This window comes from Eschrichtius robustus, chromosome 1, assembly GCF_028021215.1.
Source record: "Eschrichtius robustus isolate mEscRob2 chromosome 1, mEscRob2.pri, whole genome shotgun sequence".
In the NCBI taxonomy this organism is placed as follows: Eukaryota; Metazoa; Chordata; class Mammalia; order Artiodactyla; family Eschrichtiidae; genus Eschrichtius; species Eschrichtius robustus.
The window spans coordinates 38,913,021-38,929,569 of NC_090824.1; the positions used below are offsets into that span (position 1 = coordinate 38,913,021).

Here is a 16,549-nt window from a genome sequence, read left to right on the forward strand (position 1 = left end):
CTGAACTCTCACCTAAAGGGTAAACCCACCTGATGTGAGATGCTTTTAATTACATTGAGCCAGACCCCAGAGTGGGTCAGGAAGGAAAAAAGAGGAAAAATCTTCCTCAGAGCTTTTCTTCTACCACTGTTCTCCTGAATAGGCCTAGAAAATAGTCCAAACTTTCTCCCTGGGACAAAAACATAAAGACATATCTTGTTTTTGAAAATAGTGCATGGTCTTTACATGATTTTCAACTCAATTCAACCCTCTTTGAGTACTATTCCATGCTAGGTACATATGTTAGGCCCCAAACCTGGGCCCTAAATATGAAAAAGACACAATTCCTGGGCCTAAAGAATTTAGTCCGTTATGGGAGACGAACCCTTTAGTACTAACTATAAAGCAAAGTGCTGGCGATGTTTGAAAAAAGCAAAAATGCATGTCTATGGTATCCCAAATGACTTCATCAGCCATCATTCATTTAAAGGCTTTTGCCTTTGTCACACTGTTTTTATGTTAATGGAAGGATTTATGAGGCTGTGCTAGAGAAAAAAAAAATGTTAAAGGCATACTTATACAGAGCTAACAATATCTCCTTTGTCAATAACAAATCTAGGTAATTTTAGTTCCTGCTCAATTATGCAAAAGGAAATTGATAGAAAACAGTATAAAACATAGATGTGAAAAATACAGAGTAACTCAAGGAGATGGAAATGGAGCGAATTATTCAGACGTCAAACAGGACTGCTAACAAAGATGGCTTTGGTTTCTTGCCACTTCCTTTAGAGCTAGAGAGAACAAGATGATTTTACGTATTGGAAGTATAAATTGCTTGTACATAGATTTCCCCTTTTCATCCTCAGATTGGATGAAAGGAAAACTTCCTTAACTGATGGAGAGGCAGTAATAGGTTCAGTCTGATGGATATTATTTGAATTTCCCCTGTTTTCTTCATAGCCCCTTGCCTAGTTTCTAGGGAGAGAGAAAGACACACTTAGAAATTTAAAAAGCTATTTTACTAAATCAGTAATGTTTTAGAAACCCTTTATCTCAAGGTAACACAGAAGGGTTAGAGAGGCTTACCTCCCTCCTGTGTCACAGAACCCCCCTGAAACTTTGGCACCTCGTGTTCTTCAGTTTTTCGTTGACAGTACCAGGCAAAGAGCGATATCCACAGGGGCCATGAAAAGGTCTACTGGGGCAGACATTTGTGCGTACCCGAGAAACCCTCCCTGGAGATAACCAGAAATAAAGGATTTTGATTGTGAGGAGGAGGAAATCTTTTCAAAGGGCCTGAATATCACGCATCAGAAAGTGTGAGCAAGTCCCAATTAAATCTGAGTTATTACTACATGTGTGACTCTTTACCTGCCCAGATGTTAATGAGGCTTGGGGCATTTTGGTTATAAAAATAATTGGAAACCATATTAATTTTGTAGGGCTGCCATAACAAATTACTACAAATTGGGTGGCTCAAAACAACAGAAATTTATTCTCTCACAGTTTTGGAGGCTTGAAGTCTAAAATTAAGATGTCGGTAGGATTGGTTTCTTCTGGAGGCTCTGAGGGAGAGTTTGTTCCAGGCCTCTCTCCCAGGCCTTCTCTGCCAGCAATCATTGGCATTCTTTGGCTTGTGAAGGCATCACTCCAATCTCTGCCTCTGTCTTCACATGGTGTCCTTCCTCTGTGGAAATCTCTGTGTGTCCTCTCTTGTTGGACACAAGTCATTGGATTTAGGGCCCACACTAATCCAGAATGAGTTCACTCTATCTAATGATTTCTGCAAAAATCCCTATTTCCAGATAAGGTTGAATTTAGAGTGTCATCTGTGTTATATGGACACTGATTTCTATCTTTTGTGAGAATATTTATATATTTAAGGTCCTAACTTAAGCAGTAACACTGAGTCCTCAGGGGGAGTAAATGTCTGCAGCAAGTCACGGTTGAAACAGAAACCAGCAAAAAGCATCTTCATACTTGATCTACAAGGTAGATTTATTATAGGAAATTCTACTTTTAGTTAATTATTTCAAATGACATTCTTCTTGGTGCACATTCAGAAATCCAGAATGTCTTTCATGTAGAATTCCATTGTTATTATGCTTAATTTAGAATGACTCCTGATAAGTCAATTCATTAAAAAATGGAAAATAAAGGTCATATCATACTTCAGAAGAAGGGTCCAGAAAAACTGCCTGATCAAGGGTTTGTAAGAACAATAGCTAGTGAAAGTCAAACATGACAAAATCAAATAAAAGATAACAGGGAGTCTGAGAATCTAAAGCCTGCTTTCAGTTGGCATAGTTTTTCTTTCATCCAATCTGAGGATGAAAAGGGGAAATCTATGTACAAGCAATTTATACTTCCAATACGTAAAATCATCTTGTTCTCTCTAGCTCTAAAGGAAGTGGCAAGAAACCAAAGCCATCTTTGTTAGCAGTCCTGTTTGACGTCTGAATAATTCGCTCCATTTCCATCTCCTTGAGTTACTCTGTATTTTTCACATCTATGTTTTATACTGTTTTCTATCAATTTCCTTTTGCATAATTGAGCAGGAACTAAAATTACCTAGATTTGTTATTGACAAAGGAGATATTGTTAGCTCTGTATAAGTATGCCTTTAACATTTTTTTTTCTCTAGCACAGCCTCATAAATCCTTCCATTAACATAAAAACAGTGTGACAAAGGCAAAAGCCTTTAAATGAATGATGGCTGATGAAGTCATTTGGGATACCATAGACATGCATTTTTGCTTTTTTCAAACATCGCCAGCACTTTGCTTTATAGTTAGTACTAAAGGGTTCGTCTCCCATAACGGACTAAATTCTTTAGGCCCAGGAATTGTGTCTTTTTCATATTTAGGGCCCAGGTTTGGGGCCTAACATATGTACCTAGCATGGAATAGTACTCAAAGAGGGTTGAATTGAGTTGAAAATCATGTAAAGACCATGCACTATTTTCAAAAACAAGATATGTCTTTATGTTTTTGTCCCAGGGAGAAAGTTTGGACTATTTTCTAGGCCTATTCAGGAGAACAGTGGTAGAAGAAAAGCTCTGAGGAAGATTTTTCCTCTTTTTTCCTTCCTGACCCACTCTGGGGTCTGGCTCAATGTAATTAAAAGCATCTCACATCAGGTGGGTTTACCCTTTAGGTGAGAGTTCAGAGTTTTGTTCTACAAAGTTAGAGAAAGCTGCAAGAGTAAGTTTAGAGTTTCTCTTCCATCATTCTAATTCTAGTTAGAGCTTTGAAATGATTGTAAATATAGTTTCTTATGTTATTTTATTTCTACCGTATTTAGCTTGATCACTGCCAGAGTTATTGTATATTTAAGCACATTAGAACTTGAAAAACTCCAGCTGATTGCAATCATTTAAAGAATTACCATAAGGTGACTATTATATCACGTGTTTAAATACAGCAAATAGATCTTGGTTAGTCCGCCTGCTAATTCAAGTGTTTCCAAATTTTAACTATGGATGAATGACATGAAATCCTCCCTGAATGTCTGGGTGATTCTAGAGTAAATCTAACTTTTCCTTTCCTCAAAAGAAAATGTTTTCGAACTCTCTATTATTTTCCATGTTTTCTCCTCTCATGACATTCTGTAGAGGTTCTGATATAATATTGTGACAGGTTTTTTTTTCAACCTGCCCCTTTTCTCAGGGCCAGTGGGAGGTGGAAGCTGAGTGAAGAGAAAAAAAGTAGGTCAGCTCTTTCAAAAAAAGTAGCAGCCATTAAAAGTAAATATCACCCCAGCTACAAGCTCAGGTGCTGACATTCACTCACATCAGCTGCCCCTCTGCTCCTCCACAGCAAACTTGAGAGCTATTGTTACTGACCAGGGAATATTTCCTGTGTAACAGTCAGTCTTGCTGATTTGTTCTCATATCAGGTACTGCTAGACATGATGGAAAATATGCTAAAGAGATCACAGTTCTGTACTGAATTTTATAATTTTAACAAATCCCTCTCAGTGTATAGCAGTTGGGAAGAATGGCCTATATGTGGTCGTGGTCGTGGTGGGTAACACTGGGATAGGCCTGAACGTGTAAAGGTGCCCTGGAGGAAGCTCCAAGGCTTTGATCCTTCTTTTCAGTTTCTACAGTATTTGATTCTGACCCTGTCTCTTCTTAATTCCAATCTCTAGGCTCTGTGTAGTAATGACCACCATTTGTTTTGTATTTTTGTCTGTTTGTTTTAATTGAAATTTTTATCGAGATATTTGAAGATTCATGTGCAGTTATTTTTTCTTTATAGGTTTCTTTTATAATTTATTCTTTAAAAGTTATTTTTTTCATCTTTATTGGATTATAATTGCTTTTCAATGTTGCGTTAGTTTCTACTGTAAAACAAAGTGAATCAGCTATATGTATACATATATCCCCTCCCTCTTTTTGGAGGTCGGACGTTTTCTGCCAGCGTTCAGTGGGTGTTCTGTAGGAGCAGTTCCACGTGTAGATGTATTTCTACTGTATCTGTGGGAAGGAAGGTGTTCTCCGCGTCTTACTCTTCCGCCATCTTCTCTCCTCCCCCCTCCCCTCCCTCTTGAGCCGCCCTCCCACCCTCCCCGTTCTACCCCTCTGTATCATGCAGTCCTCTCTAGGGTTTGAGTCTCATTTCTCTCTAATAGTTCTTCCAAAAGGTCATGGCACATGGGTCTCTCTGTCCACACTTGAAAACAAAGGTTGCCTGAGGGGTTTGGGCACCTATCTTTCATTTCTACCTTTATCCCCATTCTTCATCTTGTTTGTTCCTTGTTTCTGTGTGCCTGAATTCTCACTTTCTCTCTAGCCCCTTGGACTCATTTAAAAGAGCTGTCTCACAGGTTTTCTTTCTTCCCCAGGACCTTCTGTCTTGTACATCTCCTCTAGGCTCTACAAACTGCAGCTAGGAGACAATGGAACACACAAACTTTAGGCTTTCCTATCGTTCCTCAGGCCCAGATTCCCCTTAATTGGGAGATGGAGAAAAATCAGGATAAAGGGCACCTTGGAAATAAACAGAAGAGAAATTTTTCTATAATTCATTGTTTCCTAAAGATTTAGATTTCTCATCTAATAAGTGTTGTTAATTGGCTAGACAAATCATAAATGAAGAGGATGAAAGTCGCTGCATATTTAATAGTGCTTTACTTCCTGGTCAAGCACTGGATTTTCACATGGTCGTGGATCCGATGGCTCAACACAGGGATATAATTACTTTCACTGAAGCAAAGTAAGTGATGACAATTAGATAATCAATCTAATCCTCATGACTATTGTTATGATTGTATTTACTTACTAAGAGCTGCCTAAAGAGAGTAGTTTATTGAAATAATAGCATAAATGATGAAAGGTAGTGAAGATCAAAGCAAAGGTTAATTTTCTGTTGAAATGTGCCTGGTGCATAAACCAACATACAAGATTCTTCTTCTTCCTTGTTGAGCAAGTTGATTTTACCATACCACTGTAGAAGTCATCACATTTCAAGTGGATTAGATTTTTTTTTTTGTGGTTTGTCTTCCAAGTTCTGCTTCTCTGTGGACAATGCTAGACATCAGCTTACTGTTGGACATTAGCCTTGGCAAATGTAATGGGAGAAGACTTAAGTTAGGAGACCCAGATTCTATCCTACATCTCCCTACATTGGCTCTGTACTGGGTCAGCTTAGCTAAGCTAAACCATGTTTTTTAGAGCTCCTCTGCATGATTCTGGGTTTGCATGGTCCATAGGAGATATTGTGCACAAGATTTGGTAGATGGAAATGAGGCAGCTCTGAAGGTTAGTGCAGGGCACCAGGCAATTCGGCTTATGCACAAGTGCATGTGCAACTATGTAGTGAAGATGCCAGCTTGTCCTATATACCCATGGCATTGAGGTTGGATATGGTAAGACACAGACATGAGTTCCAGTTTGTTTTCACAAGTTCCAGTTGCCATTCTTTGTCTCCTTCTATTTTTGCAAGTTCCAGTTTGTCCTTGCTCTCATTCACATCCAGTTTTCCAACTGCCCCTCCGGCTAACCTCTAGTGACTTGAGGCTCAACATTAGACACAGAAATAATAGTCTGCTCCAACAACTCCCATAATTGTATGATGTCCAACCCCTAAAATAAATTATTCATTCTATATCACTTGTAGCAGTTCTGTTTCTATGATATAACCCTGACTGGTATATTCTCTAATTAGGTAAATTTAGGTATGCTTTAATTTCTAAAATTAGGATACATATTTGGTTTATATTTATCCTAATTGCTTTGTGAGAATCAACAGAGAAATCTCATATGAAAAAAATTGAAGAGTATTTGGCATACAAATGAAAGGTATATATGTGTGTGTGAACAGACACAGGTATACATTTTTACATACTAATTGGTGTATTGTCAGTGAGTTTTGCTTTATCTAGGAATAAAATAATTATTAATTTAATTAAAGCTTTTAAAGGATCAAATTAATTTTAAGACTTCCAAACAAGTGCCCCAGGCAATTTATTTGACACATGCAAATAATATTGAAGATAATTACGGAAGATAATGAAATGCTATAGAGATGTCTGGAAATGCAAAATATTATTCAATTAAAAGATTTTTTTTCTTTTTATATCAAATTTGACGCTGCAAACTAATTGCATTCAGGTTTTGATTTCTGACATTAAAAGACAGCCAGTGTTCCTGAATTTTCCTTCCAAGACTTTCTGGAAGACAATCAAAATCCATTTTGTCTCATCTCTCATCTGTCCTGAATGGAAGAGATGAGATCTTTGTAATTGTTTAAAGTCAGAATGAGCACATATGGAAGGTTCTCTCTGCATGGAACGTGATTTATACTACATAATGTTTGTTGAATAAATAAATGGATGAATGAACCAATCAATCAATGAGAACATGGTCTGCACATATTGATGCCTTCTTACATTGCAGAATAAGGAAAAGCACCTAACTTCTGATGGATTCCTGCCTCATTTTCTAGGTAGAAGCTTTGCCTGTTTCCACAGACTTGCTTTAGTTAACCTGGTCAGAGGGTAAAAACTAGAGACAACTATGCCAAGTGGTACTCCAGTTAACAATATAGGCCATAAGGCTAAGAGAAGTTGATAGTAGCAATGTATTTTCTTTTTGGTTTATCCTTTATGTAATTAATTACACCTACTAAGATTCATTGGTGGCTTCTGTTTGATAATATAAAATACTGAGATGAGAGGCCAGGCTCTACAACCTCGTACATATGACGAGCTGATGAATTTCATGAGTATGAGTTAAGAGTATTTTAGAGTCAGGTAACTTTTGAATGAAAAAGATAAAGATCTTCCAAAATGCCAATTCCTCTGACTCTAACTACCTGGATTTTTTAAATTTTATATTATGAGAATTTTATATTATGAGAAAGTCAGAAAGAAATTTTATATTATGAGAAAATTTTATATTATGAGAAAGAAAATTTTATATTATGGAAGAATTTAGTCACCCCTTAATTAAACATGTAGGTAGATCCAGTTCTGGCCAATCACATGAGATTGTCAGCTGGAAATGAAAGTGTGTGCTCTTGTTAAACGAGTAAAATTAAAGGCCAGGTAGATTGAGATAGATTAAGTACCTCCACTTTAAATCCATACTCTATGCTCCTGTTGTAATACCATGATGGCTGTGATGGATGATGAGTAGTGAAATTAACTTGCAATGTACACGTAACCCAGGAGTTTTACATAATGACATAATATTTAAAGACTGTTCCTAAGGAATGAGCAATACTTCAACTATTTAAGGGTTTTATTTTCATGTAAGACTGAAACTCCAATCAGCTTTTCAAATAAAAATGACTAGAGGAAAAAACCCCAAATTTTGTCTTAAGGACCTAGTGTTGTTAAAAACATTTTTATTTGCATCTTGATGTTTTCTATTCCCTTAGACAGAAATAAGATCAAGATTATGGAAATTGAATAGTCATCAGGATCACATTATAGCCTGTTAATATTAAGCAGCCAAAATGTCCTCTTTCACCTGTTATAATGACTGCATTACTCCAATGAGATGCTTGTGCTAAGTGATAGATATAATGAAATCTTCAATTTCAGGTCCTTTATGGGGGCAAAGAAGTTAACTGTATAATGCAAAAACTCTTCAGAGCAGAAGGTCATGTTTTTCACTCAAAGGTCATACCATTTAGCGTAATTGATTTAAAATATCTCTTGTTTTAATTGGCAACGGTCAGAAAAGGGGAACAACTGAGCAGAACAGAGAGAAGCCTTCATCTATAGGGAAGCTAGATTATTAGAATTCGAGTCATTGTTTTAGAAGGGCAGAAAGGACAAAAACAAGATGGTTAAGACACCCTAGTGCCATGTTATTTGGTGCTTAAAAGTCCATGATTTAGCTATTCAAATTAATTCTATGGTACTTTCATCCCAAGATGAGAATTGTATTCCTGAAAAATTTGCGTAGGAGACTTAGACTTTGTGGTTAAGAAACAAGACCTTGTTTAACAAGCATGATTAAAATAAGCCAAATTCATCGTAGCAGTTTTAAAATATAGCCCCCAATTCATTGAGAAGTGGGGTGTATATTTCCCCCTCCCCTTGAATTTGGGAGAATTTGTGACTACAAGAGAAATGATGGTAAGTGACTTTTTGAGCTAGGTCACAAAAGGAAATAAGACTACTGTCTTGCTCACTGGAGTACTTGTACAAGAACCCTGAGGTTGCCATGCTGTAGAAGTCCATAGAGCCCACGCAAAATCACAGGGACAAGCCTGAGACTGAGTGAGAGAGCCCTAGCAGGTGCCAGCTGCTCCAGCCCCCTTCTCTTCCAGCTCCAGCTACCATCCAAGTGCAACCTCATGAAAGACACCAAGGCAGAACATACTGCCATGCTCTTTAGGAATTCTTGACCTGCAGAAATTGTGAGACATAACAAAAACGATTACTATGTTAAGCCATTAAGCTTTGAGTTAATTTTTCATGCAGTAACAGAGAAAAAAAACATAGTTTAGTATATGGAATTGGACTGTATCTATAACACAAACCTAAAACAGCTGACATTGGCTTTGGACTCCAGTGGTGAGCAGGAGTTGAGTGGACTTGAGGAGTCCATAAACAGAAGCTAGATAGACCTCAAGGAGATTGTTAGTGAGGACTTAAAGGAAATTAAGCAAAATGTTATTTGAAGCTGGAGGAAAGGAGATTCATTTCATGTAGTGCAGAATGTTTTGCAAAACTCTTAATTATGGAAATATTAAAAATAGAAAATGTACCTCATGAACTGATAGATCTAGCTAAGATTTTTGTGCAGAATATTGGAAGTATAAGCTCTTTTAGCCATGTATGATAAGTTATAGTTATAAACAGATGAACCACAAAAAGGAATTACTCATTTTTCAAGTATAATTTAGAAGAAATATAAGGGATCCAGGGCTTTCTGGGTGTTAAGATAAAATCATTTCTCAGTGCCAGTCTCTCCAGATGGCAAAAATAAAATAATATAACGTTTAAATTAAGAAATAGCTTCAGGGCAAAGACCAAATCCTGGGTGGGCCTATAAGATTCCTTGTTAAGACCTCAGAAAAATTTCACTGTGTCACATAAATCCTTTCAAACAGAAAAAAAAGCCTTCTAAAGATTTTAAGGGCATCCCTGGCAGACTACACCCCCTCACTGGTAAACAACAGGTCCCTAAGAATCTTAGGAGTGTTTTCCCATAGAAGCCTCGCAGGGAACTCAAGGTAGAAAAGTGTTTATCTTGAAAAGATTTGTGGGTTTGATCTCTGTCTATAAGAATCAGTTATAAATTGCTACACAGAAAGCCCATATCATTTTTAATGTAATTGTGTTAGTGTGGACAGAATGGGACAAAGGCAACACAAAATGCAAAAGAGCATTTGGATCTTTGAGTCTCTACAGACAGGAGACAGTCTGAGAAAATAACTCAGTTGCATACACAACCTCCTTTTTATGGGAAAGGAAGGATAACTCAAGTGGCAGAACAACGACCCAATAAGATGGAACCAAGAACTCTGAAGAATCAGTCCCAGGTTGCAGAACTGGCTCCTAATCAAGGAACTGCAAACATGTGTCTGACTGGGTTTCAAAATTGCTGTGTATCAGTGAACTTTGGGCCTCCCATTTCCACCTCCCCTTTCCTTTTGAATAGTTTTTCCTATAGCACTTATCCTATGCCTACCCCACCAGTGTATATTGGATGTGTAGGAGGAAAATAACTTTTCATTTTAATTCACACATCTTAAAATTGAGAGAAACCACACCTGAGGAGATGCATCCAAGGAAACTAATCCAGGGGCCCTCGTGCCCTTCTGTAATGAGGTCTTGGGCCTCAGCCCTGAGCCTGAGGCTGCAATGAGATCAAACTTGTGGAGGCTCTCAGGAGAGAGTGACTGTATTTTGAATGTGGGAATAATGCAAATAATTTTGGACCAAAGTGCAAATTGTGGAGGTTTAAGAATATGACCCCATATTATTTGGCACTCCATTATTGCAAAATAATGGCTATATTCCCTGTGTTGTACAGTATATCCTAGTAGCTTATCTATTTTATACATAGTAGTTTATACCTCTTAATCCCCTAATCCTAACTTGCCCCTTCCCCCTTCCCTCTCCCCACTGGTAACCACTAGTTTGTTCTGTATATCTGTGAGTCTGTTTCTTTTTGGTTATACTCACTACTTTGTTTCATTTTTTGGATTTCACATATAAGTGATATCATACAGTATTTGTCTTTCCCTGTCTGACTTATTTTACTTAGCAAAATACCCCCCAAGTCCATCCATGTTCTGGCAAATGGCAAAATTTCATCCTTTTCATGGCTGAGTAGTATTTTATCATGTGTGTGTGTTGGGGGGACATATTCTTTATCCAATCATCTGTTGATGGGCACTTAGGTTGCTTCCATATCTTGTCAATTGTAAATAATACTACTATGAACATTGGGGTGCATGTATCTATTTGAATTAGTGTTTTTGAGGTTTATTGGGTATATACCCAGGAGAGGAATTGCTGAGTCATATGGTAGTTCTACTTTTAGTTTTTTGAGAAACCACCATACTGTTTTTCATAGTGGCTGCACTTCCCACCAACAGTGTACTAGGGTTTCCTCTTTTCCATATACTCACCAACATTTGTTATTTGTATTCTTGTTGATCATAGCCATTCTGACAGGTGTGAGTTGAGATCTCATTGTGGTATTAATTTGCATTTCTCTGATCATTAACAGTGTTGAGCATCTTTTCATGTGCCTGTTGTCCATCTGTATGTCTTACTTGGGAAAATGTCTCTTTAGGTCTCTGTGCATTTCTTTAATTTTTTAAGATTTTTTTTGATGTGGACCATTTTTAAAGTTTTTATTGAATTTGTTACAGTATTGCTTCTGTGTTATGTTTTGGTATTTTGGCCACGAGGCATGTGGAATCTTAGCTCCCCAAATAGGGATCGAATCTGCACCCCCTGCATTGGAAGGTGAAGTCTTAAACATTGGACTGCAAGGAAGTCCCCCCGTTCTTAATCAGGTTTTTTTTGTGTGTGTATTGAGTCATATTAGCTGTTTAGATAGTTTGGCTATTAACCTCTTATCGGTAATATCATTTGCAAATATTTTCTCCCATTCAGTAGGTTGTCTTTTCATTTTGTTGATGGTGTCCTTTGATGTGCAAAAGCTTTTAAGTTTAATCAGATCCCATTTGTTTATTTTTGCTTTTATTTCCTTTGCTTTAGGAGACAGGTCCAAAAACTATTGCTATAATTTTTGTCAGAGTGTTCTGCCTATGTTTCCTTTTGGGAGTTTTATGATTTCTGCTTTTATATTTAGATCTTCAATCCATTTTGAGTTAGTTTTGTATATGGTGTTAGAGAATGATCTAATCTCATTCTTTTACATGTATCTGTCCAGTTTTCCCAGCACTGCTTATTGAAGAGACTGTCTTTTCTCCATTGTATATTCTTGCCTCTTTTGACACAGTTTAATTGACCATAACTGCATGGGTTTACTTCTGGGTTGTCTCTTCTTTTCCAGTGATCTATGTGTCTGTTTTTGTGTTAGTACCATACTGTTTTGATTACTGTAGCTTTGTAGTACAGTCTGAAGTCAAGGAGCATGATTCCTCTAGCTCTGTTCTTCTTTCTCAATATTGTTTTGGCTATTTGAGGTCTTTTGTGTTTCCATACAAATTTTTAAATTAGTTTTCCTAGTTCTGTGAAAAATGCCCTTGGTATTTTGATAGGGATAATAAGAGCTCATTTAATGAAGAGACTACCAATTATATTGTACATATCTTAAATTAGAAATGCTAATTATTATCCAATTATTTTTATTTATCATACATTGCTCACTAAAACTGTTTCAACGTGATTCTGTAAATCCTTTTTGTATCTTTGTAGAAATATACAAATCATAGGTATATTTTAAAAATTTGTTATTAATATTTTTTATTGGAGTATAGTTGATTTACAAGGTTGTGTTAGTTTCTGCTATACAGCAAAGTGAGTCAGTTATACATACACATATATCCACTCTTTTTAAGATTCTATTTCCATATAGGTCATTACATAGATATATTTTAATGTATGTAGTTCTCCATGCAAATACTTAGCACATTTCTTTCTGACTTCCTCATTTGGATACATTAATGACTGACTCAGGTTACAGGTCTCAGAGATAGTAATTTAGAGGTTGTTAATGGAAAAGCCATTAAAATATTTACAAGTTGTATCCCAATAGAAATGTTCTGAATTTCAAGTATACTAGAACTGAAATCCTGGGAAATGAGAGATAGTCATACAGAAGTTTGTTTGTTGCATGAGCTAGACTTTTGCCAAAGAGAAATCCAAAGTTACAAAGGGATTGATGAATCATGTCTAATAAAGTTTCAAAAGTTTATCTCTATAAATTGTGAAAACTAGGATCCCTAAACCTCAATAGCGTTGAACAGCCCATATCTATCCACCTTTTCCCCCCGAGCAAAAGAGGGGATAGATATGAGATGGCTGTCTCAGAGGCATGCAGGGATGAAAGGAGATGCAGTTCTGGAGGGGTTGGGGAGTGGCTAAACTCTTCCTGGAGAAGTGGGATATATATGCTTTCAGGCTAATATGGTACAGTAAATGTGTTTCTTAAAATGTATCTGCCCCATTTTGAAATGGTGTGATAGCAGGTGATGTTGGTCTGTCTCCCTGAGGGACAAATGGGAAGAGGCAAGAGAAAAACACTCCTGATGGTGCTACTTCATCAGGGACTCTAAAGAGTCAGTGTGCGGAATGTAACAGAAAAGTGTCAGCATAGCAGTGAGAAGAGTAATGTGGTTGGTGGGTGCAGTCCAGAGAACTAGGGTAAGTGTGATGTTTGTGAGGTTAGCATGAAGCTGTGGGAAAAAGGAGGATTTCTGAAATCCTTCCCACCTCAGCAGAAAGAGTATCTGGAGTGGGATGAGAGGAGGAGGAGGAAAAAAACAAGTTGCTAAAGAATAGGGAATACTTATATCCCCCTGACTTTCTTGTTGGTTTAGGAAACTCTATGACACTAACACCTAGAGAAAATAAGTGTTTTTCCTTCTTCCTGTCTTAACTGAACTAGAGCAATGGATAGAAAATCCACGGGAAAAACAAAGGGAAAAGCTTGGGAAACCATCCACCAAGATCACGAGTCCTTTAACATCAAAATTCACAGTTATCCCTTACCGATGTAACTGAAAGTTAGTGAGGAGACTTGCTTTCCTGTTTGATGAGTAGTTATTTTAAGTTCCCCTTATTCTTTTTTTCTATTATTCTACTGTGCCTTAGATGTATATAGCAATTTATGTCCACAGAGCTCAAAATATTATACGAGTTATCTCATTTATCTTCAATCCCTGGAATTTTATACCCATGTGAAATTTTCCTAGTCAGATTCTATAAATTCAAAGGTATAAATTTGGGTACATTTTACCCAAGGGGCTTTTAGATGTTGAGATCTGTCAGGGGCTATTTTTAGACTAGAGGGAATGCAGCATTTCTAAAAATAAGGATTCCATCGACTAGAGCCCTGTGCATTGCTGAAAGCAGCCTTTTGAGCAGAATCATCAGCAGGAATTCGATAATCCGCTGACCCTCTCTCTTGGGAGTTGGTAAGTGAGGCAGGTGGCTCCAAAGTTAAAGGCATATTATGCCCTATATTTTTGTACTGATGGTACAAAGAAATGGGTATATCAATTTTAAGATGGCCTCTAAAGATAGCTGTATACTACAATTGGATTCCAATTAGCAAGAAGGAAGCTAAATATGTTAGAAAGAGTTTGGACCTTCATGAGAATCCATGCTTTAACTCTTACCAGCCCTCTTTAAAAAGAGACAGAAGTAGGAAATCACGCATCTTAGAGTTATGCCAAGGGACCTGAATTGCTAGAGCACAGGGCAAATGTGGTGAGGATGAGTGGTAATTGAAGACGGAGAGGTAGGCTGTGGCCAGACAATATATGGCGTGATGAAAATTCTGGATTTTATTCTGAAACAAGGGAAGTTAGCAGAGAGTTTTAAGCCAGGAAGTTCTGGTCTACCCGTTGGAAGCAGAGACTAGAGTAATCCTGAGAAAGAGCTAAGAGACATTTCTGCCCAGCCCCACGTACATCCTTACATTTCTCCATGCAAAACACACATAAACATCCTGCCTCTATCCATTAAGTCTCTTGGCTAAATAGGTTCTGTTCATAAATTTTTTCATTAATGTGCTTTTGAATTCCCTCATTTCCCAGCTTTCCCTTCTTTGAATAAAAGTTAATCTTTGAGCCTCAGCATGCATGTTGGCTCCCTCTGCTGTGGGCCAGCTTAGCACCAGACTCTCCTCAGGGCCTCTCACCGCATGGTAGAACCTGATGCCCCACCACCACCTGTGTCCCTGCCACCTACGGTCCAGCTGTATGATTAGACCACAGCCTTTAATGAGTATTCCTTTCTTGGCCACATTTATGGAGTTTCTGACAGCCAGTGGAGATTCTTCCAGGCACAGCATGGCCTCTCTGGAGACAAGTGAAATATAGAAATTCATCACTATTTCACCAAGAAACCCCCATAAGAGCATTTAACCTGGACAGAGTGTTGAATTGAAATCTGCAGAGTATTTGCAATGAGTTCTGACCTAGATGGGATAAAACTCAGTGTGCTTCCTATCCACTGCCGCAGTATTACTGGATTGAAAGATTGCAGCTTCTTGTTAGGAAGTTCACTTCATTTCCTATTACTTCCAGCTTCACACTCAAAGCACTGAGAATTTCAAGTGGAGTATATTAAAATAGAACAGTTTCTTTATGTCATTTCTATATTCAATTAAAAAAATGTTTTTCATAACCTTATTGGATGTTTTTAACTAAATTAACATAGCTTGAATAAACCTTCCAGATCCTTTGGAAGTCTCATACGAGAACATGAGATTTCCTATTACATTCAGTCTAACCAATGCAACCTTAAACATTTTATGGAGAAACTTAAGAAGTAGGGAGTTATCACAGCAGGATAGCACTGCCCTTGTGAAGGAAGAAGGCATCCATGTTCACAAGTGGCCTTTTGATGATGGTGCCCTACCATCCAGCCAGATTGTTGATGACTGGTTAAGTCTTGTAAAAAATTAAGTTTTGTGAAAAACACGGTTGTTGTGTTGCTACCGAGTTGCAGGTCTTAGCAGAGCTCCAGTGTTTGTCGTCCTGGTATTAACAGAAGGTGGAATGAAATATGAAGATGCAGTGCAGTTCATAAGACAAAAGTAGTGTGCAGCTTTTAACAGCAAGGAACTTTTGTATATGAAGAAATATTATGCTAAAACATGGATGTGCTTCAAAACTCCAATGACCTTAGAAACAACTATTACAGTCAACAAAACCAGGATGCCTGATGCTGTTGACTTAGAAGTGGAACTTGAGACAGGTCCTAATTTGCCGTTCATACTAGCCAACATGGTGGCTTAGTGAGCAAGTCTAATGAAGCTTCCATAGCAGGCTGAAAAGTAGTTTTACCAGATCACAAGCTTGGCATAATTATAGTCTCTATGTTTCAATTACAGTCAACCTATTTGGATGCTTAACGAAAGATTCTCATTGTTCAGCATTTAAAATGTACTTATTTTTTGTACCAAATGGAATGTTCCTTTCCTGAAATCATGCAGAATTATGTTGTCTTTAAATTGATTCTCATGCCAGAAGCTTATCAAAGTATAAAACAATTAGGGGTATCAGGTGCCAAAATATCCAACACAATACTTGTATATTTTTAGTATCACGCAAAACTGAAATCCCAGGAACTATGAACATTCTGGTACTTATGTGGTTCATTTCTTCAGTCATTTCAAACACTGAAAGTAGGGCCTATACGGTTATTTGCCTGCTCAATTTATGTTTACATCTCTCGTATTTGTACCAGTCCACATTAGGTTTGTACAATCATTGGTATTTACTGAATTTTTACCAAATCTTATGTTGATTATTTAACACCTTCATATGCATCTCCTTTTATGTTCTTTTTTTATATATATAAATTTCTTTCTTTCTTTCTTGATTTATTTTTGGCTGCATTGGGTCTTTCGTGCTGTGCGCAGGCTTTCTCTAGTTGTAGTGAGCGGGGGCTACTC

The 16,549-nt window shown here is 37.4% G+C and overlaps 1 pseudogene; it reads left to right on the plus strand.

Annotated features, from left to right (window-relative positions):
- LOC137752858 (protein tyrosine phosphatase type IVA 1 pseudogene) overlaps positions 1 to 15,817 on the plus strand; it is a 60,690-nt pseudogene extending 44,873 nt beyond the window's left edge.
- Positions 15,818 to 16,549: the final 732 nt, after the last annotated feature.